This window comes from Schistocerca nitens, chromosome 8 (genome assembly GCF_023898315.1).
Source record: "Schistocerca nitens isolate TAMUIC-IGC-003100 chromosome 8, iqSchNite1.1, whole genome shotgun sequence".
NCBI lineage: Eukaryota > Metazoa > Arthropoda > Insecta > Orthoptera > Acrididae > Schistocerca > Schistocerca nitens.
This window is the reverse complement of record NC_064621.1, coordinates 451,922,525-451,947,257: the sequence shown is the minus strand read 5'-3', so window position 1 is coordinate 451,947,257 and position 24,733 is coordinate 451,922,525. Positions and strand designations below refer to the sequence as shown.

Genomic DNA, 24,733 nt, shown 5'->3' with positions numbered 1-24,733 from the left:
TCCTCTGTTTAACTGCTCAAGGTAGTTTTCAGATAGAGCAATTAAAAAAATTTCACTGATTTCTTTGTCCTTGCCACCCGTTATGAACGTTTGAGTCTCCCAGTCTATATCCAGCAAATTAAAATCTCCACCCAGAACTATAACATGGTGGGGAAATCTACTCGAAATATTTTTCAAATTATCGTTCAGGTGCTCAGCCACAACAGCTGCTGAGCCAGGCGGCCTATAGAGACATCCAATTACCATGTCTGAGACTGCTTTAACCGTGACCTTCACCCAAATCATTTCACATTTCGGATCTCCGTCAAATTCCTTCCATACTATTGCACTTATTGCTATAAAAACGCCTCCCCCTTCACTGTCCAGCCTGTCTCTGCGGTATACATTCCAATCTGAGTTTGGGATTTCATTACTGTTTACGTCTGGTTTCAGCCAACTTTCTGTACCTAGTACTATACGGGCGTTGTTACCGTTTATTAATGAGAGCAGTTCTGGGACCTTTCTATAGACGCTCCTGCAGTTTACTATTAGCACATTAATAATGTTATTCCCTGTTGCATTTTGCCTACTCCTACCTTGCCGCGTCTCAGGAGGCGTCTTGTCGGGCCTATGGAGGGAATTCTCTAACCTAAAAAACCCACATGTGTACTCCACACATACTCCGCTACCCTTGTAGCCGCTTCCGGCGTGTAGTGCACTCCTGACCTACTCAGGGGGGACCCTACATTTCTCCACCCGATAGCGGAGGTCGAGAAATTTTCACCGCAGATCTCCGCAGAGTCATCTGAGCCTCTGGTTAAGCCTTCCACTCGGCTCCAAACCAGAGGACCGCGATCGGTTCTGGGAACGATACTACAAATACACTCCTGGAAATTGAAAAAAGAACACATTGACACCGGTGTGTCAGACCCACCATACTTGCTCCGGACACTGCGAGAGGGCTGTACAAGCAATGATCACACGCACGGCACAGCGGACACACCAGGAACCGCGGTGTTGGCCGTCGAATGGCGCTAGCTGCGCAGCATTTGTGCACCGCCGCCGTCAGTGTCAGCCAGTTTGCCGTGGCATACGGAGCTCCATCGCAGTCTTTAACACTGGTAGCATGCCGCGACAGCGTGGACGTGAACCGTATGTGCAGTTGACGGACTTTGAGCGAGGGCGTATAGTGGGCATGCGGGAGGCCGGGTGGACGTACCGCCGAATTGCTCAACACGTGGGGCGTGAGGTCTCCACAGTACATCGATGTTGTCGCCAGTGGTCGGCGGAAGGTGCGCGTGCCCGTCGACCTGGGACCGGACCGCAGCGACTCACGGATGCACGCCAAGACCGTAGGATCCTACGCAGTGCCGTAGGGGACCGCACCGTCACTTCCCAGCAAATTAGGGACACTGTTGCTCCTGGGGTATCGGCGAGGACCATTCGCAACCGTCTCCATGAAGCTGGGCTACGGTCCCGCACACCGTTAGGCCGTCTTCCGCTCACACCCCAACATCGTGCAGCCCGCCTCCAGTGGTGTCGCGACAGGCGTGAATGGAGGGACGAATGGAGACGTGTCGTCTTCAGCGATGAGAGTCGCTTCTGCCTTGGTGCCAATGATGGTCGTATGCGTGTTTGGCGCCGTGCAGGTGAGCGCCACAATCAGGACTGCATACGACCGAGGCACACAGGGCCAACACCCGGCATCATGGTGTGGGGAGCGATCTCCTACACTGGCCGTACACCACTGGTGATCGTCGAGGGGACACTGAATAGTGCACGGTACATCCAAACCGTCATCGAACCCATCGTTCTACCATTCCTAGACCGGCAAGGGAACTTGCTGTTCCAACAGGACAATGCACGTCCGCATGTATCCCGTGCCACCCAACGTGCTCTAGAAGGTGTAAGTCAACTACCCTGGCCAGCAAGATCTCCGGATCTGTCCCCCATTGAGCATGTTTGGGACTGGATGAAGCGTCGTCTCACGCGGTCTGCACGTCCGGCACGAACGCTGGTCCAACTGAGGCGCCAGGTGGAAATGGCATGGCAAGCCGTTCCACAGGACTACATCCAGCATCTCTACGATCGTCTCCATGGGAGAATAGCAGCCTGCATTGCTGCGAAAGGTGGATATACATTGTACTAGTGCCGACATTGTGCATGCTCTGTTGCCTGTGTCTATGTGCCTGTGGTTCTGTCAGTGTGATCATGTGATGTATCTGACCCCAGGAATGTGTCAATAAAGTTTCCCCTTCCTGGGACAATGAATTCACGGTGTTCTTATTTCAATTTCCAGGAGTGTAGTTAACTCTGATTCCACCCCGCGAGCGAGGCTTTCCGCATTCACCAATTCCGCGATTGGGATGCTGAGGATGACCTCTGAACCCAGACGGAAGGAGTCATTGGTGCCGACATGAGCAACAATTTGCAGTCGGGTGCACCCAGTGCTCTCTATCGCCGCCGGCAGGTCCTCCTCCACATCTCGGATGAGACCCCCGGCAAGCAGACAGAGTGAACACTGGCCTTCTTCCCCGACCTTTCCGCTATTTCCCTAAGGGGCTCCATCACCAGTCTATCGTTGAAGCTCCCAATAACTAATAAACCCCTCCCCCCGTGTGCCTGCTCGGATCTTGCTGAAGGAGCGACCACATGTCCACTCACAGGCAGAGCGGGCGATGCCACATGGCCAGCCTCCACATTTACCCTCCGCCTCGTGCGGAGACTCAAACGTTCATAACGGGTGGCAAGGACAAAGAAATCAGTGAAATTTTATCTACGACGACGAACTATTACCCACGGCTTCGTAGAGAAGCAATTGAAATATATAAACATAGTGATAATTTTGATCGGAAAGAAGAGACCATGAAACTTAGTGATATTTGGACAGTACCACTACAGAATTGCTAGACAGTTTTATCCGTGACGAGATTACGATCAATAGTTAAGTTTTATCTTTGACAAAGATTATCTCTGCATATCACGTGTAACTCTGGTCACACCCACTTTCTACGATCTATAAGTCGCTCTCAGACGTCCGACCCGTCAGTCGGCAAGACTCACCGGAGGAGAAACACCCCTCTGAAGATGTCCAGCGCAGCTCTGGACGAAACGTTAGGAGCTGAAGAGTTTCATGGACCACGACCTTACATCCCGGAAGGTTTACCAAAATTATGAAGCTCTCTTTCAGATAAAAATAGGAGAAATGAGTTAGATACATTACATTATATATTAATACCTACTGGTTATAAATGTGATGTAGTCGATCATTTAACAGAAAAATGAAAGTTAATGGAAACCTAAGGACGAAGAAAATTGCGCTGGAACTCTGGAAAGAGAGAGAGAGAGAAAAAGAGAAAACAGGTGAATTACGTTTTCACATTTAAGAAATGTATCGAAAAAATTCTATAAATTTTTCGAAATGATAATGTTGCAGCTGCTTCTTATACCATCATTACCATGAGAGATTCTGTAGAACAAATTATGGATGATATAAGCCAGTTCGATCAGTTGGGAGTATACAGTGATACATTGATTTTGGTGAAGTATGTAGACGACAAACTGGACAGAAAATACGTGCCAGATACAAAAAAATACATGCGCAAAAGTGATAACTGTCTGTCTATATATTCTCTACATCTGAAAACTGAGAACTATTATGTTTCAAATACGAGGGATAACTTAGAATTGTTAAACAGAATTGACAATCGCCGCCACAAGTTTAAGAAAGACTTGAAATTTACACACATTTTTAAGGAGGAAAACTACCGTTCTAAAAGAATAAACAGATCTCAAAAATAGGAATTCCTTCTTAAATTTCAGAGATGCATCATGTGATCAAAATTATCCAGACACCTGGCTGAAGGTTCTGGAAGGTTTCGTGGGGAATGGCAACCCATTCTTCACCGACTGCTGCACTGAGGAGAGGTGTCGATGTCGGTCGATGAGGTCTGGTACGAAGTCGGCGTTCCAAAACACGTCAAAGGTTTTCTATCAGATTCAGGTCACGACTCTGTCCAGGCTAGTCCATTACAGGGATGCTACTGTCGTGTAACATCTCCGCCACACGCTGTGCATTATGAACAGGTGCTCGATCGTGTTGAAAGATGCTATCGCGATCCTTGAATTGCTCTTCAACAGTGGGAAGCAAGAAAATGCTTAAAACATCAATGGAGGCCTGTACTGTGCTAGTGCCACAAAGAAAACAAGATGTGCAACCCCCGTACATGAAAACACGACCACACCATAACATCACCGCCTCCGAATTGTACTGTTGGCATTACGCTGGCAGATGACGTTCACCAGGCATTCGTCATACCAACATCGGCTTGCCACACTGTGTACCCTCATTCGTAACTCCACACAACGTTCTTCCATTGTTCAATCATCCAATGTTTACGCTCCTTCCACCAAGCGAGGCGTCGTTTGGCATTTACCGGCGTGATGTGTGGCTTACGAGGAGCCGGTCGACATTGAAATGTCTCATCAGAAACCGTGAACCTAGGGATGTTTAGGAGTGTGCAAATCTCGAGTATAGACGTATGACACAGGTGACACCCAATCGGCTGACCACGTTCCACGGAGCTCCCCGTTCTGATGTCTCACGATGTCTAATGACTACTGATGTCACTGATATGGAGTACCTGCAGAAAAATGCACCTAATATGGAAAACGTATGTTTGGGGGGGGGGGGGGGTCCGGATACTTTCTATCACATAGTGTATCTGGCAAATGTTCAAATGTTTGTGAATTCCTCAGGGACCAAACTGCTGAGGACGTTGGTCCCTAGATTTACACATGACTTAAACTAACCTACACTAAGAACAACACACACATACACACACAGACACACACACACACACACACACACACACACACACACACACACACACATGCCCAAGGGAAGACTCGAACCTCCGGCGGGAGGGGCTGCAGGTTATCTTCCAGACCATATGATGATTCCAATAGAAGCTTTGATGCGCATGTTCTTATTTTACCTGTGTATCATGTTATCCATCTGTTTTTTCCACATCTTGTATTTAGTGATATGTTCGTAGGATACTGTTTCTTTGATTTTATTCATTTTGAAACGTCTTTAAGAATAGCAGCATTATCTGTTACCTAACTGCATAACATGCTCAACACAGTCTTACACGCTTATTGTGGGGTCCTGCCCACTCGTCTCTTACAGGGTGCCAAAAGGATGCTGCATTCTCACAATGCTGTACAACAATTCAAGCAAATCACATTAATAGTTTTTATTACAAGTAACAAGATTGTCAGTACTTAACTTCTGTTCTAGGCGCGCAGTCCGGAACCGCGCGACTGCTACGCTCGCAGGTTCGAATCCTGCCTCGGGCAGGGATGTGTGTGATGTCCTTAGGTTAGTTAGGTTTAAGTAGTTCTAAGTTCTAGGGGACTGATGACCACAGATGTTAAGTCCCATAGTGCTCAGAACCATTTGAACCATTTTGAACTTAACTTCTATTTACAATAAGTGTCGCAATCGTTGGGCGACATGCAAACAGTAATGTTCTTCACTAGAGACAAAGTCAAGACAAGGAGTGAATATGGCTCATTAATAACTGTTCTACGATTGCTGGTCTACAAATTTGCGAATACTGCCCCAATACTGAGCCGATACTGAGCGAAAACTGAGCGGCCGAATGTGGCAGGAGCGGCACTTAAATTCTCCTCTCGTAGGGGCCGCTACTGTCGTTGTGAGGTCCTAATCAATGCACCATTGGTCGACGTTGTTTCGCAGCCTTCTCTTCTGTTGCGTTCTTCATCTTCGTTCCGGTGCTTGTGGTTACGCCAGAACATCCCTCTCCCCGAAAGTGACGGACCGTCGTCGTGTAGAAAGTGCGACCCATGGCAGGGGACGCAGGAGTGTGGGCGCGTCGCCAGCCAGGAAGCTTTGGCTGCAGGGGACGTCGAGCTTACGGCAGTACCCCGCCATCCAGCCTGCTCTCTAGCGGAAAGGTCCCACGAAAAACGACCAGAAGGGTATGTGTCCACCTCCTGCTGCCATGAACCAGATGATGAAGGCGGCGACTGTTGTGGTGTGGGCGAGTCCATCTCCATCGGTCGGACGAGAGGAGGCGGAGGAGGCGAAGGCTCCGTCTCCATGGGGTCGTTCAGCGGTATCGTGAGGACAGCGTTTGGCAGCTGTTGTAGCCACGCTGTCCTGTGGATCCGTGAATCTGGGGGAAGAGAGACAGAAAGATCATCGTATGCATGACACTGGCGATGTTGATTTTGATGGCGGCGCTGCAAGCCATATCGACCCGAAAGGAGATACATGCAAGCGCCAAGTCGACGGACGATCTCGCATCACGCGCAATGTCTGCTGCCGCTAAAAGCCCTGCTAGGGTAGAGCCGGTGGAGCACTGCCCGATGGCGGGGCCGTGAAGCAGTTTGGCAATCTGCTGTTTGTAGGTTGTGACAAATCTCCCGGGATTCTTCGTGAAGTAACTGCAACAGCCGGCCGGTGTGGCCGTGCGGTTAAAGGCGCTTCAGTCTGGAACCGCGTGACCGCTACGGTCGCAGGTTAGAATCCTGCCTCGGGCATGGATGTGTGTGATGTCCTTAGGTTAGTTAGGTTTAATTAGTTCTAAGTTCTAGGCGACTGATGACCTCAGAAGTTAAGTCGCATAGTGCTCCGAGCCAAGCCAACTGCAACACTTCTTTTCGCAAAGCTTTAGGGATCAACACACGTTGTAACTTCCAAGTGGAAAAATTATGAATGACTGTGCTAGTAAACCTCTACGTTATTTGATACAAAAACAGCTGAGTAAAACTGAACGTAATCAGACATTTCTCTCTTTACTTATTCTAATCATCACTAAGCTGACAAACAATATTTTTAGCGCAACGCTATCTGACTTTCAAAAATCCCTACAAAAGAATGGCCCTGACTAACAATAACCTATACCGTTCATGAATCACTTACCTCACAAAAATCTTCGTTACTCGAACTATTGCAACACAGCGAGCGCCAATACTGCCAGCTAAATAAAAGATCCTAACTACTAAAGGCATTAACTACTGATAGGCATAGTTAGCAGATGAAAGATTTTGATAGAGACCAAACAGTGTATCTACCTTAATAATGTTCAAAAGTCATTATATATATATATGACCTCCATCTTCACAAATTTCCTTTCCCTGGCGAACACACGTCCAGATTGTCCGCTTATAGTAACCTCTCAAAACTCTGCCATCTCTCTCTCCACATCCACCACTGCTGGCGGCTCACATCCAACTGCCCAATACTGCACAAGAGAATATTGCAACAATGAATCCAATCAGCCACAGACTGTACACAGCACAGTCAGTGATTTTCATACAGAGCGCTACGTGGCGTTACCAACATAAGAACCTAAACAGCCTACTTACAATGTGACTGTGCACTGTCAGTCTGAACAAGAATTACTCCTTTCTGTAGAGCGAGGCTATGCCGAAGGGGCCGGCCGAAGTGGCCGTGCGGTTAAAGGCGCTGCAGTCTGGAACCGCAAGACCGCTACGGTCGCAGGTTCGAATCCTGCCTCGGGCATGGATGTTTGTGATGTCCTTAGGTTAGTTAGGTTTAACTAGTTCTAAGTTCTAGGGGACTAATGACCTCAGCAGTTGAGTCCCATAGTGCTCAGAGCCATTTTTTTTATGCCGAAGGGCAAAGTATCGGCTCACTACAGTTTTCTTCATGCTATTCAATGAATGCGGCTAAGACGTGCGAATGTGCTTTAGCAAAATGTTCAGATCTGAATCAGTTTCCGTGCCCAGTTCAATTTTCCTACAGCTCAGCGGAAATGATTGAAGAAATTCAGAATCCTGAACATCGAAGTGACAACACGATGTAGCAGACGCGTCAAAGTCTGTATCAGGGCCAACTGGAAGACGTAAAGGTGCGTCCGCATTAACATGTTTAGCCGTCGGAGGATACTCAATCTCGTAATGGTATTGAGACAAAAATAAAACCCATTTTTGCAATTTTTGGGCGATTCGTACAGGAAACGGTTTCGTTGGATGAAACAAGGACTGCAAAGGCTTGTGATCCGTGACTAAGTAGAATTTTCTGCCATACAAATGTTAGTGGAATTTGGTGACGGCATACATAACACCCAGTGCCTCTTTTTCTATTTGTGAATAGTTACACTCAACTTGGACAACACTTTTGATGCGAAAGCAATAAGTCTGTCTTTATCACCAATTCTGTGAGAAAGCACAGCACCGATTCCGTAAGAGGAAGCGACAACTTGCAATACAACTAGTTTTTCAGGATCAAAGTGAACTAAGCGTCGATCACTGAGCAATGCATCTTTAAGTTTTTAAAAAGCGACTTCTCACTCATTTGTCCAAACAAAGGGGACGTTCTTGCGACGCGAGCGATGCAGTGGAGGTGCAATTTTTGCAGCATTCGGTATGAACCGAGTATAATAGTTCACTTTCCCGAAAACTGATACCAGTTCCGTGATATTGCGAGAAACCGGCAAGTCTCGTATGGCTAACAAATGCGGCTGAAGAAGATGTACACCTGGACGGTTTAAGACGTGACCAAGATACTGCAACTCAGGTTTAAAAAAAAAAACACACTTGTCCAGTCTACACTTTCGTCCTGCATCAGATAGCAGAAGAGACAAAGCACATAAATTTGCAATATGTTCAACAGGTTTACTACCTGCTATTACATTATCGTCCAAATAGTTCGAACAGTTTGGCACTTGTGCAGTCTGCTGTTCCAAATACCGTTGGAAAATGGCGGGTGCGGAAGCACTGCCAAAAGGCAAACGCAAATATTTAAACAAGCCCAAATGACTATTAACTACACACACTACTTGAGATTCTTCATCGAGCAGTATTTGAAGACACGCATCGTGCAAATCAATTTTTGAAAAGTAGCGTCCAGTGCCTAATTTGTCCGTATGATCCTCTGGTCTTGGCATTGGTTAAGTATCAATTACAGTTTGTGGGTTGACTGCAGCCAAAGTCAACAAAGAGGGGAAAGCGACCGGAAGGTTTGGGGTGAAAAATCAGTGGACTTGTCCACTGACTAGCTAATATGGGCGCTATAGCTCCGTTATCCTGCAATTCCTTAAGTTCAGCAGCGACTTTGTCCTGTAAAGCAATGGGAACAGTTCTGGCCCGGCAAAATTACGGCTGAGAATTGTCTTTCAGAGTAATATGGGCAACAAAATTGTCAGCTTCGCCTAAACATTCAGAAAAGAGTTCCGGGAATTCATTGAGAAACCTAGCTACACTGTCTTTTGCGTTAAATGCAGACATTGCCAACATATTTTCCTGATTGTTAAAGCCAAATAAATCAAAATAATCATGACCAAATGTGTTCTCACATTCTCGTGATTGTATCACTGTAAAAGTCACTGTTCACGTATGCGAACGATACACGCCAGGCCAAGTACATATTCTGAGAATGGGAATGCCCTGTCCATTATAAGCTGTCAGTTGCGTGCTGGTTTTAGACAGGCGTGGGGAGCCTAACGGTTCATATGTGTGACGATTTAACAATGTGACAGAGAGACCCGTGTCCAACTGAAATTTCACACGTTTCCCACTAAGAATTAATTGAACAAAAAGTTTGTTTGACTGCAATATCACTGAAGTTATTGCACGCTTGCTATTTTGGCTAATGCCCGCTGCAGGCTTGGAATATGCTGCATTAATGACATGGGCTTTGTGATTAGATTTTTGTGAGCTTGTGGGATTCTTGTGTTTTTCCAATGCAGACATATGGATTGTACATGTCCTTTCCTACCACAAGCGTAGCACTGAGCTGGTTGGGAGGGCAGTCTTGACTTTGCGCCGTGAGTAACACTGAGGGCAAGACTTAATTCTGTTCGCCTGAGTAGCCAACTGTTTAGTGAAATGCTTACGTAATATGGAATATTGTTTACGCGGCGTAGCTAGCGCATGCTGCCGGTGTCGAATGGGAGGATCGCAAGCAAGGGACTCAACCCGGCAGATATCTGGCTGCTCAGAATTATGAGCCGACAAGGCACTAAAGTTGTACTGATCTAATATTTGAAATACCTGCTGAAATGATGGGTCGGACTGTTTCAAAATTTTTCTTCTGAATCTGACATCAGGTACATTGTACACGATCGCAAAACGCAAATTAACATCTGAATATTAAGCACCGGAAGCACATTTGAATTTGCATTCCCTTGTCATATCTTGCAAATCTGTTACCCAATTTCGATAAGTTTGCTCTGACCAGTTTTTCCAATTAAAGAACTGATACCTAGCTGCTACCACATTGACTTGTTGGTCACAATAGTCAGTTAGAGAAGCGATTACGTGGTCATAATTAAGTTAACTACGAGTGGCGTTAGGTACAACTTGTGGATAAGTCTGAACACTGCACATCCTACCGTTGATAACAGATATGGAAGTTTCACAGTACCTGGAACATTGTGCATGATGACGTGGGCTTCAAATTGTGACAACCGCTCTAGCCATTCTTGTTCTTGTTCACAAAACTGTCGAAAAGGTGCTATACCATGATCTGTCGGGCGCGCAGCGTCGGTCAGTAGCTGCTGCACTGTGTTGAGCAGAGCAGAAATGTGCTGCATCTGGAACTAAAACATCTGCATTAGCTGTGTGGCATCTAACGCTTGCAGCTGCGGCGCCGGAGCAGGGGCGGGACAAGTAGGGTGCTCATGTTGGAAGACACCAATGTAACAAACAGACAAGGAAGTCAAGCAGAAAATAATTTCTGCAACGCCCACCTGAAGACACTTATTACCGAAAACGAGAAGAAACAAAGCAAAAAGTGTCCATGCGAAGTAGAGACGAGAAAGAACTACGGGGGCAGAAGAAATGTGCCATGGACATCAGGCACTGGGTTCAGCATATACTCGTCGCCAAATCTGGGGTCCCGCCCACTCGTCGCTTATAGGGTGCCTAAAAGATGCTGCGTTCTCGGAATGCTGTACAAAAATTCAAGCAAATAACATTAATAGTTTTTATTACAAATAAGAAGATTGACAAAATTTAACTAGTATTTACAACAAGTGTCACAAGTGATGGGCAAGATGCAAACAGTAATGTTCTTTGCATATAGACATTGTCCAAACAATTAATGAATGTGGACCACTAATACCTGTTCTGCGAGTGCCAGTCTACAACGGTGCGAATACTGTCCCAATATTGCGCCGCTACTGAGATAAATGAGCAGCCGAGGCTGGCAGAAGCGGCGTTTAGATTCTCCCCTTCTAGAGGTCGCTCCTGTCGTGATTCGGTCCGAATCAGCGCACCATTGGCCGATGTTGTTTCATAGCCTTCTCTCCTGTTGCGTTCCTCATCTTCGTTCCGGCACTTGTGGTTACTCCAGAACACTTATTGCGTCTAATTGTCTGTTGATATGCTTCATTCTCGTGTCCAGGCTCTCTTCATTAGAATACAAATTACATCTGTTATTATATATAACGTTTAGTCAAGTTACATTAGTTTTGAACTGTTTACGATGTGATTTTAATTCAGCATTTTTCTTCTACTTTCTAAAATATACTACTGTCCATTAAAATTGCTACACCAAGAAGAAATTCATTGGACAAATATTTCGTACTATAACTGACGTGTGATTACATTTTCACGCAATTTGGGTGCATAGATACTGAGAAATCAGTACCCAGAACAACTACCTCTGGCCGTAAAAACGGACTTGATACGCCTGGGAATTGAGTCAAATAGAGCTTGGATGGCGTGTACAGGTACAGCTGCCGATGCAGATTCAAAACGATACCTCAGTTCATCAAGAGTAGCGACTGGCGTATTGTGACGAGCCAGTTGCTCGGCCACCATTGACCAGACTTTTTCAGTTCGTGCGAGATCTGGAGAATGTGCTGGCCAGGGCAGCAGTCGAACATTTTCTGTATCCAGAAAGGCCCGTACAGGACCTGCAACATGCGGCCGTGCATTATCCTGCTGAAATGTAGGGTTTCGCAGGGATCGAATGAAGGGTAGAGCCACGGGTCGTAACACATCCGAAATGTAACTTCCACTGTTCAAAGTGCCGTCAGTGCGAACAAGAGGTGACCAAGACGTGTATCCAATGGCACGCCATACCATCACGCCGGGTGATACGCCTGTATGACGATGACGAAAACACGCTTCCAATGTGCGTTCACCGCGATGTCGCCAAACACGGATGCGACCATCATGAAGTTGTAAACAGAACCAGGAAGCATCCGAAAACATGACTCGTTGCCATTCATGATCCCAGGTTCGTCGTTGAGTACACCATCGCAGGCGCTCCTGTTTGTGATGCAGCGTCAAGGGTAACCGAAGCCATGGTCTCCTGCTAGTGATACGAGGCCGTTGGGATCCAGCACGGCGTTCCGTGTTATCCTGCTGAACCCACCGATTCCATATTATGCTAACAGTCATTGGATCTCGACCAACGCGAGCAGCAATGTAGCGATTCGATAAACCGCAAACGCGGAAGGATACAATCCGACCTTTATCAAAGTCGGAAACGTGATGGTACGCATTTCTCATCCTTACACGAGGCATCACAACAACGCTTCACCAGGCAACGCCGGTCAACTGCTGTTTGTGTATGAAAAATCGGTTGGAAACTTTCCTCATGTCAGCACATTGTAGGTGTCGCCACCGGCGCCATCCTTGTGTGAATGCTCTGAAAAGCTAATCATTGGCATATCACAGCATCTTTTTCCTGACGATTAAATTTCGCGTCTGTAGCACGTCATCTTCGTGGTGTAGCAATTTTAATGGCCAGTAGTGTATCTTATTGGCCGTATATTAGAACACATTCGTGACTTTAATCTGTTGTGTGACGTGTTATTCGAACCATCTGTTTATAAAAATGATCGTTTTTCGTCTCTTTTAGTGTAGTATATTTCGGCAGTTCGTTTAGATATGCGTCGTAAGAACTTATAACTTGTTTAGGCGGGTTTATCTACACGTAGTACTAAACATTGTGTCATTCCGTTTAGTCACACACATTATGCAGCTTTTATTTTTATTAGTGACAGTGTAATGTGTTTGAAATATCATCTAGTGTATGAATTCCCTTAAGTTACTGGAGCAATTTGCTGTGTTCATATTGTGTGTAGTAGGCAACACCTTATATCCAGCACTGGCTCTCTTGTTGCACCATCTACTTGTGACAGAAGCATGGAGAAGTAGGTTTTTTCCATAAAAGTCTCCCTAACGGAACCAGTGGTGTGTTTCTTGCCTGTTAGCACTCATAACTCTACGCAAATGCCGCCGCTTCCGGTTGTTAAGTGATTGACTATTAGCTACTGCGTTGTCTGTGGTTAGAGATAATGCCTAAAGTTTGGTGTTCTTGGCACTTTTAACGGTGTGGATCTCAGAATATTGAATTCCCTGAAGATTTCTTTAATGGAATGTCCCATACCTCTAGCTCCAACTACCATTCGGCGTTTAAATGCTATTAATACTCATCCTGCGACCATATTCGCTTCGGAAATCTTTTGGCACTGAGCACTATGCGACTTAACTTCTGAGGTCATCAGTCGCCTAGAACTTAGAACTAACTAAACCTAACTAACCCAAGGACATTACACACATCCATGCCCGAGGCAGGATTCGAACCTGTGACCGTAGCGGTCGTTCGGCTCCAGAATGTAGCGCCTAGAACCGCACGGCCACTCCAGCCGGCAGAAATCTTTTCACATGAGTCCAAATGACAGCTCTGCCTATTCATTACCCTTTTGTACCTTGTGTACGTGATACTATCGTTGTCTGCATATGCGCGTATCACTGTACTATTACTTCGACGCCTCAGTATATTATTGATGCTGGAGGAGACGCCATGGAACAAAATAAGAAAATAAACGAAAATTGAGCAATAGATGGCGCCGTTAACGTCAGAATATGCACACCTATAGACGAGGAGCACACGGATGTTCCTCAGTTTGTAGGGAACGCCCAACATGATTGTCTTCATTAAGGATCTGCTGGTAAGACTTTTTACGAGAACGGCCACTGTACGCCAGGAGCGATGAAGAAGTTTGGGACACTCAAGTGTACGAAAACAGGCGTTAGTTCGATGCCTGCTAAGGGCCTGGAGAAAATGATTACTAAAATCGAAAATACTGGTCCTTTGGACTTGCCATGCAGCAGAGGGAGGAAAGCAATTGATCCGACGTCTTCCGACGATATGGCCATAGGGATAGAGCGATGATGTGCAAACGGTTAATGCACGGGGAATTCCCCGAAGGTTGGGCATGCCTGCGAGGACGGTGCCTAAAATCCTATGAAATATCATTAAATGATATTCATACCAAAACATCCATGTTCAGAAGTTTCTTCCTGCTAATTTGCCAGGAAGACAAACATTCGATCTGGAATTTCTTGCTCCCGTGGTAGTGGAACATACTGTGGAGAGACGAAGCTCATTTCCATCTCAAAGGTTATGTCAAAATGCAGAAATGCAGAGTACGGGCAACAGAATATCCGTATGTACATCAACCAGTACCATTTCTTTCTGCAAAGCTGATTGTGTGGTGCGGGTTGACGACAACGTTTACTGTAGAGCCATAATTATGATACCTGTACCATTACTGGTAAACTCTATGAGAAGCTTTTGCGCACCAACATCATTCCAACACGTCAATAACTTGGATGTATGGATAGGATCATTTTTATATAATATGGCACTACTCCGCACAGTGCATTGCCAATGAAGCGGCTGCTGCAAAGGTATTTCGGAAGTGCTAGAATTATCAGACGTTATTTTCCCACAAGGTGACCGTCCAGGTCACCTGATCTTAATCCGTGTGAAGTCTGGCTGTGAGGTTACTTGAGGGATGTGCTCAGTTCTCCAATTACGAAAGTAGTTCAACTGAAGGCACCCACCGCGTAACGCATTCCGAACTTAACTCAGAGACAATCCGGTCTGATGTGTAAAACGCTGTTTCTCGACTTCAACGTGTGACAAAAAACGGTAGACAGCATGTTGAACATGTCTTACGCCAGTCTCACCATAAATAGAAACCGGTGACATTTTGTTTTCTGTGAGGTTTTTGGTGCCAGAACTAATAAAAAGCGTGGCAACTATGCTTGTTATCTGTTTCTGGCGCCAGGAAAATTGAAGACCGATGTCATTTTGCTTTTTATGCAGTTTTTGACATCAGGATAAAAAAAAGCAATTTTATTCATTCGATGTGGACGATATTGCCCTGGTGGACGGGGTTATCTAAACTAACAGTGATGCAATCCTTGGCTGCTGAAGCTGTGCAGTCATGCACATTAAAGAGTACGGATGGTGTAACATGCAACACATACCATAGCAGTGGTATTGTGAGCCATCAGTCATATCCAGATGACCCCATTTACATTAAAGTTTACAGTGATATCTATTGATAAAGTTTTCGTTAAATTCTTTTGTTCCGTGACGCGAACCCCCAGTGCCAATAATATGCTGTTCAAATTTGACGTCATTCTGAGGACTAGTCACTGTATAGAGCGTTTTCAAACTCGAACTTTAATTATGGACACACTGCATATAATCTTAAGATCGTACTGCAACTATTGGCGTTGGCAGGTCTCTAGATCGTCTTTGCTTCAATTGGTAAACAGTGATCACTTGTGCGTTCGACTGTATGTAGAACGCCTCGTTTTCCTTGCGTTCATGCTGGCTGTTGATGTACCACGAATGAGTGCACTGTCTGGCATACTTTGTGGCTAACGGTGTAATTTGTATTACTATGTGACAGCAGGTCACTCTGTTGAAATTCAGTGCATCTATGTTTTCGTGATATGCATTGTTCGTGGTTGGTTACAGTATTCTGGGTGTCATGGAATTTACTTCCTGTCGTCAATTATTCTATATAATCTAAGGTATGATGTTATAAATGTGAATGTACGACATTTTAGGCGAGAATTCGATACTTTATTCTGTATCGGTTATCGTTAATGTTTACAACAGTTAACAAGATTGCGACAGTTCGCTATTGTAAGGGTTATCGCATGTTCTTTTAATGGAGTACAGGAACCTGATGATGATCTGTGGACCGAAACATGTTGTTTAATAAAGCAACATTTTACCAGCTCTTCGCTCTGCTACGGTCGCAGGTTCGAATCCTGCCTCGGGCATCGATGTGTGTTATGTCCCTAGGGTCAAATGGCGCTGAGCACTATGGGACTTAACATCTGAGGTCATCAGTCCCCTAGAACTTAGAACTACTTAAACCTAACTAACCTAAGGACATCACACACATCCATGCCCGAGGCAGGATTCGAACCTGCGACCTTAGCATTCACGCGGTTATGTCCTTAGGTTAGTTAGGTTTAAGTAGTTCTAAGTTTAGGGGACTGATGACCTCAGTTGTTAAGTCCCATAGTGCTTAGAACCATTTGACCATTTTTTTATGTCGGGAGAATCGAGGAGAATTCATACGCCACCTAATCACCATGGACGAGTGCTGTGTGTATCACTATGTCCTCGAGGTAAAGGGGCAAAGGAAGGAGGGGAAACATGTACATTCACCACCTCTGAAGAAAATCAAGTCACAGCAATCATCGGTCAAGGTAGAACTTAGTGTTTTTTGGCATTGAAATGGGTCTGTACAACCCGATTTCATCCGTAAGTGGCTACCTGTGAGGCTAACATGCTTCTGAAATGTCCTGTCGAGGTTAGGGGGAGATCTCAGGGGAAAGCACCGTCACACATGCTGCTTGTTTTCGTCCACGAATTTCGCCTCATCCTATCTATTCTCTTGACATCGTACCCAGTGACCACTTCCTCATTTGAAAAAATCGATGAGTGGTTGGCATTTCCATAATGATGAAAAGCGATTCCAAAATGGAAAGCTTCCCGAACAGCTAAAAAGCAGACATTATCAACCAAGGTCTACGCCGAGTTATCCTTATTTGGGAAATACGTGTCACACTGAAGGGTGAGTACGTAGAGGACCAACATCGAGTTTAATGATCACATGCGATAACACCGTAAGACTATTTTACTATTAATGAGAGATTTCTTCACATAAGATTTTACCTTTCTTTCCGCAAACTTCCTTCAGAGGGTCAGGTATTAACGTTTCAAATAACTGCATGCGCTTTTTCTGGAAACGAGCGTGGGTTTAGCGTGACCCTCACCCTCTCGGCCGTTACCACTGGACAGGGCACTGCGTCGGACAAACACGACAGCGGGCAGCCGACTCGGCGAGGGTCGGCACCGGCCTAAACCTCCGTTTTCATTAACACCGTGTTTACCCTCAGCTCCGCTGGATAGTGGGCGAGAGATGAAAAACACTCCAAGCAGTGTGCGTATTTGATGACGCCGCAGTTCTACCGGATCGTCTGCTCAATGGAAACTTTGAAAGCGGGGAAAAGTAACGCATTCGAATTCGAATGTACGAGTTTGCTAAGCCCGCGACGACTCTTTCCCAAAACTGTTAAGGGGACAATGTGTATGCTGAAAAGTCGTGTCTTTGTTGTCTGCAGGTACTAAGAGGTATTTGCTACCACAATCACTGTGTTATTACACATTACTTTTTTCTGTAGATGGGTAAATTAGGATTGGAGCCCAACGAGTTATTGCTCCAATATGCACATCTCTTACATTTTCACCTTGCGACTTATTTGAGTTATTGCATTAGATAAAGCCATTATAAACTAATAATCCACAAACGTAATCAACAACATTCTATTTCACTTGGCTACTATATAGTCACTGTTTATGCTAGATCATCAGCTTTAAGAGGAGGAAGATGGATTCGGGTACAGCAGCTTGGAAGCAGATGTAGAAAAGGCGCTGAAGGAGGTGAATAATCGGATGCCACGCGCAGTCGGCAACTTGCTAGCAGAAGTGTTCAACGATTTGGGAACCAGGGGGAACCAAGAAATAGTCTCTTCCGTAATGGGGTAGGTAACAAAGGGGCATGGCCTGATAACTTTCTTGCAACGTTAATGATGTCAAGTGAGCAAAAAAGAAATACCAAAATATGCGAACAGCAAAGGCCTATCAGCCCAATGTCTCATGCAGCCGAAGTATTGCTGAGAGTGCTGAACAGAAGGCTATATGGGAAGTTGGACAGATCGATAGGGGAGGAACAGTTTGGTTCAAATGGTTCAAATGGCTCTGAGCACTATGGGACTCAACATCTTAGGTCGTAAGTCCCCTAGAACTTAGAACTACTTAAACCTAACTAACCTAAGGACATCACACACACCCATGCCCGAGGCAGGATTCGAACCTGCGACCGTAGCAGTCCCGCGGTTCCGGACTGCAGCGCCAGAACCGCACGGCCACCGCGGCCGGCTGAACAGTTTGGATTTAGAAGAGAAAAAGAAACAAGTGGTCCTACTGTACTGTTACTGATCATAGGGGAAAAAGGTATTGAGAAAGGTAGAGAAAGTTTGTTGTTTCTATTGGTTTGGAAAAAAGCTTTTAACAGAGTACAATGAAACAAGCTGATGAAGATTTTGAAGAGGAATGGAGAGACTGGAAGGAGAGCCAATTGGTACAGAATATTTAGTTACAACAGAAAGTAAGAACAAGGATTGGAAATGAAATGTTTGAAGGAAGCTGTATTGGAAGGGACATTGGCCAGGATGTTGCCTCAGCCCTTCATTGTTGAACTTAAACCTGGAAGAGATTATTGCGACAGGCTTAGATCGAAGAAGAGAATTGTGTATTGGGGAAAAAAGAATAGAATGTATACGATTGGCTGATGTTACAGTATTAGTGGCAGAAAGTAAACGAACTGTAAATGAAATGCTGGAAGATATGAAAGATACTTGTGTGGAATATGGGACGAGAATCAATACAGCAGAAACAAGAGTATGGTGATCGGTAAACGAAAAGGACTGACACATTTTAAGATAAGACCAATTGTTACTAGGCAAGCAAGAACACTTAAATGTCTTGAAAGTACGGTTGCTGATGACTTGAGATGTCATCAGGAGGCGAAAACCTGCACTGCTGTAGCGAAGGAGGCATTCAATAGGAATAGAAGATTATTCTGTGGAAAACTGTGTATAAATCTGCCGAAAAGACTTAGCAAGTGTTTCGCCTGGAGTGTGGCGCTCTATGACACCCAAACATGGACTCTGGGACGACAGGATGAGAAAAGCCTAGAAGCATTTCGGATGTGCATGTGGAGGAGAATTTAGAGGATATGCTGGATGGAATGAGTCAGCAAGGAAATAGTGTTATGAAGTGTTGGTGTCAGGAGAAAACTGCTACAGGTTATAAGAGGAATGGAGGAGAACTGTATGTGACGTTTTGGAAAGTCTAGTTCGTGGGAGGAGATTGGGACGAAGGAGGAGAAACGCGATGATAGACGACAGAAAGGGAAGTAAAAATTACGCTGACCTGAAGAGGATGGCAGAAGACAGAAGAGCATGGAGAATTCCCATGCGAAAACCTATTCATACAGGACGACAGTGTAAAATTGCACTTGAAGCAGCGCTTGAAAATCCCACATCGTCGAAATGAGAGGCCTGTGTAATAGAAATTAAAATGATTGTGGAACAGCCAAGGTGGAACTGGCAATGTGTTTCCCAAAAAAACCATACCAGTCACATCTGCATAACTGTACTTACATAACCAATCGCTAACTAAACTTGTTGCACTCCTGTAGTATAATGGTGTGGAAACATGCGCTACATGATGCTTCAAATCATTAAATCCTCCACAGTAGGCTTGTAAGCTCCTTGACAAAAAAAAAAAGCATCCAGAAAGAGAACAGGAAACGAAATAAGATTTTCAGTATAGTCAATCGTTTTGAGAGATTCAGCAACTGTATTGATCATCATCATCATCATCATCATTTAAGACTTATTATGCCTTTCAGCGTTCAGTCTGGAACATAGTCCATCTTATAAAATTCCTCCATGATCCTCTATTCAGAGCTAACATTGGTTCCTCTTCTGATGTTAAGCCTATTACTTCAAAATCATTCTTAACCGAATCCACGTACCTTCTCCTTGGTCTACCCCGACTCCTCTTACCCTCTACTGCTAAACCCATGTGTCTCTTGGGTAAACTTGCGTCTCCCATGCGTGTAACATGACCCCACCATCTATGCCTGTTCGCCCTGACTGCTATATCTACAGAGTTTATTCCCAGTTTTTCTTTGATTTCCTCATTGTGGACACCTTCCTGCCATTGTTCCCATCTACTAGTACCTGCAATCATCCTAGCTACTTTCATATCCGTAACCTCAACCTTATTGATAAGGTAACCTGTATCCACCCAGCTATCACTCCCATACAACAAAGTTGCTCAAAAGATTAAATGGTGCACAAATAACTTAGTCTTGGTACTACACCTCGCTTCCAGGTCTTTCACTATGTTGCCATCCTGTGAGAGAATATGCATCCTAAGTACTTTAAACCGTCAACCTGTCCTTACTTTGTTCCTCCTATTTGGCACTCAGTCCGTTTATGTCTCTTTCTCAGTGACATTACTTTCGTTTTGGAGATGCTAATCTTCATACCATAGTCCTTATATTTCTGATATAGCTCTGAAATATTACTTTGAAAACTTTCAATCTAATCTGCCATTGCAAATAAGTCATCCGCATATGCGAGACGGCTGTGTTCACTTATCTTAATCTCACCCAGCCAGTCTATTGTCTTCAACATATGATCGATAAATAATGTGAACAACAGTGGAGACAGGCGGCAGCCTTGTCATACACCTGAAACTACTCTGAACCATGAACTCAATTTACCGTCAACTTTAACTGCTGCCTGACTATCTATGTAAAGACCTTTAATTGCTTGCAAAAGTTTTCCTCCTATTCCATAATCTCGTAGAACAAACAATAACTTCCTGCTAGGAACCCGGTCATATGCCTTTTCTGGATCTATAAATCATAGATAATTAATAAAATTGTAATTTTTTCTTCCGTCTCAGTTGCATATTTCTCATTAAATTACATGCTTTGATGACTCTGGGTCATCTACAGATTTACTTCTTTGCATCGGCAATTCGTCTTATCTACTGCCCGCATCTCGTGGTCGTGCGGTCGCGTTCTCGCTTCCCACGCCCGGGTTCCCGGGTTCGATTCCCGGCGGGGTCAGGGATTTTCTCTGCCTCGTGATGGCTGGGTGTTGTGTGCTGTCCTTAGGTTAGTTAGGTTTAAGTAGTTCTAAGTTCTAGGGGACTTATGACCACAGCAGTTGAGTCCCATAGTGCTCAGAGCCATTTTTTTCTTATCTACTCAGAAGCAAAATCGGAGTGCAGTATTGTTATATGTTGTTCTCAGTAGCCAAGACGGTTTTGAGAAGCAACAAAGATCTGAAAATGATCCAGACTGAACGAAACACGTAATCTAATCAAAAATATCCAACTGGAACCGTACAATAACTGAGAATTACGTTGAGAAATGAGAAAAGTTCAGAGGTTATATGCTGTTACTGCGGTGAACACAAAATGGAATAAAATTTATAAAGAACTCATGAGTATGAGTTCACTTATTGCAGTTACATGAAGTCCTTGTGGCTTGGATGCACGCAGTGATTTGTTTGGAAGTGCGCCATGAATCATTTTCATCCTCTCCTGAAGCAAGCTGGTCCATTACTGTTGTAACTGGTCGGTGATTTCCTTGATACGGGCACTGGGATTGGGTTGAAGTCCAAGATGGTCCCACACATGTGCCACACGGGAGAGCCTCAACAACGCACATACTGTTCACAGCGAACACGTACCGTATATGGCCGAGCATTGTCCTGTTGAAAATCAAACCGTGATACCTTCCCATGAGGGTGCAGGATGTCTGTGATGTACAATTGTGCCGTCAGATATTCCTCAATCAATACCAACCGTAGCGTGAATTCAGACTCAATGGCTCGCCACAAAATGTCGTCGGGAGCAACATTACTGAGCCTCTGTAAAACTGAAAATGAAGGTCAACTGAGATAGTGCGGAACTACGAGTCGTCACTGAACACAGTGCGAAGCTATTCATTAGGAGTCCATACTAACCGGCCACTACAACACTCCAAAAGTTTGTGTTACGTTTTAATGGCAACCTATGCATTGGACAGTTACTCCCTACGCCGGCTGATGCTAGCCTCCGACGTAAAGGTGCTGAGAGACGCAGACTGCTGCAGGGAGTCCACTGATTGTTGTCAGATGGCAGGTACAGATGTACCTGGGGAGCAAGACTGAGATCCTTCTTTGTGGTGAACAGGCGTTGGTGGCCAGAAGCTCGATGACAAGTATGTCTGCCTTCCCATTCTCCATGTAGTCCGATATCAGACAACTGTCACATTCGAAAGGGCCGCAAAATCTTGATATTGCATGAATCCCCCCTCAGCGAAGTGGAGCCCCACAATGCTCCTTTGCAATGTTGTCTCTCACGAGTCCTCGGCCTTTCTGTGCACTACGCAGTGATCACACAACATCTGACGCTGTTCACACGCTGTTTCATACTCTACCAGGCCTGGTAATCACACTAAACACGAACAGCGCTCATATACTCTAGTGGGCGTTCCTGATATCAGAGAGAATTACAAGTCGAATCATTTATATATCCATCAAATGTGTATACGTACATTGTACGATTATTTCTTCATGGTGCTTCACTTTCTTTGTCAGGCGCTGTAATGTATAAATCACGTCTCTTATGCATGAAAAACATCGGTAGGAGAGTATCTTTATGTATGTCAGTTACCTGGGTAGACTGTTTCCCTATAAGAAAACATTATATCATGACAAAGGAGACCATTAGTGTACTACCGACGTCAGTTGTCAACCCTGCACAAGTAGAAAACATGTTTACAACAAAATTTCTTTCAGTTGAAATGTATTGTATACAGACAGGTAGATGGCTTGGCAATAGTCTCCGTTCAGTCCACCTTTAGAAGAAATTTTCATGGACCATTTCGAAAAGGATTTCTTACAGAATGAACATCTCACTGGTAATATCAAATTTTGGTTCTGTGTCTGTGGACTAGTTACCAAGGACAGCTGAACACATCCAAGGAACATGTAAACTCTAAACTAAATGTACGGTTTTTCATGGAGAAATGTGAAAAAAATCTGTTAACGTTTTAGACATCAACACAGATATCACTACAGATACAAGTAGTTTCAAAATTTACAGAAAACCAGTAACAACAGACACCATAATACTTTCATGTTTACAAATCCAACAACATACAAATATTTCCAGAATGAGATTTTCACTCTGCAGCGGAGTGTGCGCTGACATGAAACTTCCTGACAGATTAAAACTGTGTGCACCGACCGAGACTCGAACTCGGGACCTTTGCCTTTCGCGGGCAAGTGCTCTACCACCTGAGCTACCGAAGCACGACTCACGCCCGGTCCTCACAGCTTTACTTCTGCCAGTATCTCGTCTCCTACCTTCCAAACTTTACAGAAGCTCTCCTGCGAAACTTGCAGAACTAGCACTCCTGAAAGAAAGGATACTGCGGAGACATGGCTTAGCCACAGCCTGGGGGATGTTTCCAGAATGAGATCTGCAAGTTTCGCAGGAGAGCTTCTGTAAAGTTTGGAAGGTAGGAGACGAGATACTGGCAGAAGTAAAGCTGTGAGGACCGGGCGTGAGTCGTGCTTCGGTAGCTCAGGTGGTAGAGCACTTGCCCGCGAAAGGCAAAGGTCCCGAGTTCGAGTCTCAGTCGGTGCACACAGTTTTAATCTGCCAGGAAGTTTCATATCAGCGCACACTCCGCTGCAGAGTGAAAATCTCATTCTGGAAACATCCCACAGGCTGTGGCTAAGCCATGTCTCCGCAGTATCCTTTCTTTCAGGAGTGCTAGTTCTGCAAGTTTCGCAGGAGAGCTTCTATAAAGTTTGGAAGGTGGGAGACGAGATACTGGCAGAAGTAAAGCTGTGAGGACCGGGCGTGAGTCGTACTTCGGTAGCTCAGGTGGTAGAGCACTTGCCCGCGAAAGGCATAGGTCCCGAGTTCGAGTCTCGGTCTGTGCACACAGTTTTAATCTGCCAGGAAGTTTCATATCAGCGCACACTCCGCTGCAGAGTGAAAATCTCATTATGGAAACATCCCCCAGGCTGTGGCTAAGCCATGTCTCCGCAGTATCCTATCTTTCAGGAGTGCTAGTTCTGCAAGTTTCGCAGGAGAGCTTCTGTAAAGTTTGGAAGGTAGGAGACGAGATACTGGCAGAAGTAAAGCTGTGAGGACCGGCCGTGAGTCGTGCTTCGGTAGCTCAGGTGGTAGAGCACTTGCCCGCGAAAGGCAAAGGTCCCGAGTTCGAGTCTCGGTCGGTGCACACAGTTTTAATCTGCCGGGAAGTTTCATATCAGCGCACACTCCGCTGCAGAGTGAAAATCTCATTCTGGAAACATCCCCCAGGCTGTGGCTAAGCCATGTCTCCGCAGTATCCTTTCTTTCAGGAGTGCTAGTTCTGCAAGTTTCGCAGGAGAGCTTCTGTAAAGTTTGGAAGGTAGGAGACGAGATACTGGCAGAAGTAAAGCTGTGAGGACCGGGCGTGAGTCGTGCTTCGGTAGCTCAGGTGGTAGAGCACTTGCCCGCGAAAGGCAAAGGTCCCGAGTTCGAGTCTCGGTCGGTGCACACAGTTTTAATCTGCCAGGAAGTTTAACATACAAATATGCTTCCTTCCATTCCATGCTGCATCGTCTTAAATCCCTATCAATGTATGCCCTCTTTACAACAGTCATATCGAAAACCAACTGGTGTACTATTCCATATTTTGGAAACCTGTCTGACAAATCGGCTAAAACTCTCAAATCACGCAGTTTTAAAACTCAATTTTGCCGGCTGTGTTGGCCGAGCGGTTCTAGAAGT

At 45.2% G+C, this 24,733-nt stretch overlaps 3 non-coding genes across 3 annotated transcripts; 2 read left to right on the top strand and 1 right to left on the bottom strand.

Annotated features, from left to right (window-relative positions):
* Window positions 1-23,182: 23,182 nt before the first annotated feature.
* Trnas-cga (transfer RNA serine (anticodon CGA)) lies at window positions 23,183-23,256 on the bottom strand. Its single transcript has one exon. It is a non-coding gene; the product is annotated as a tRNA-Ser (tRNA).
* Window positions 23,257-24,123: 867 nt separating this feature from the next.
* On the top strand, window positions 24,124-24,197 carry Trnas-cga (transfer RNA serine (anticodon CGA)). Its single transcript has one exon. It is a non-coding gene; the product is annotated as a tRNA-Ser (tRNA).
* A 228-nt stretch (window positions 24,198-24,425) lies between these two features.
* Trnas-cga (transfer RNA serine (anticodon CGA)) lies at window positions 24,426-24,499 on the top strand. Its single transcript has one exon. It is a non-coding gene; the product is annotated as a tRNA-Ser (tRNA).
* The last annotated feature ends 234 nt before the right edge of the window (window positions 24,500-24,733 follow it).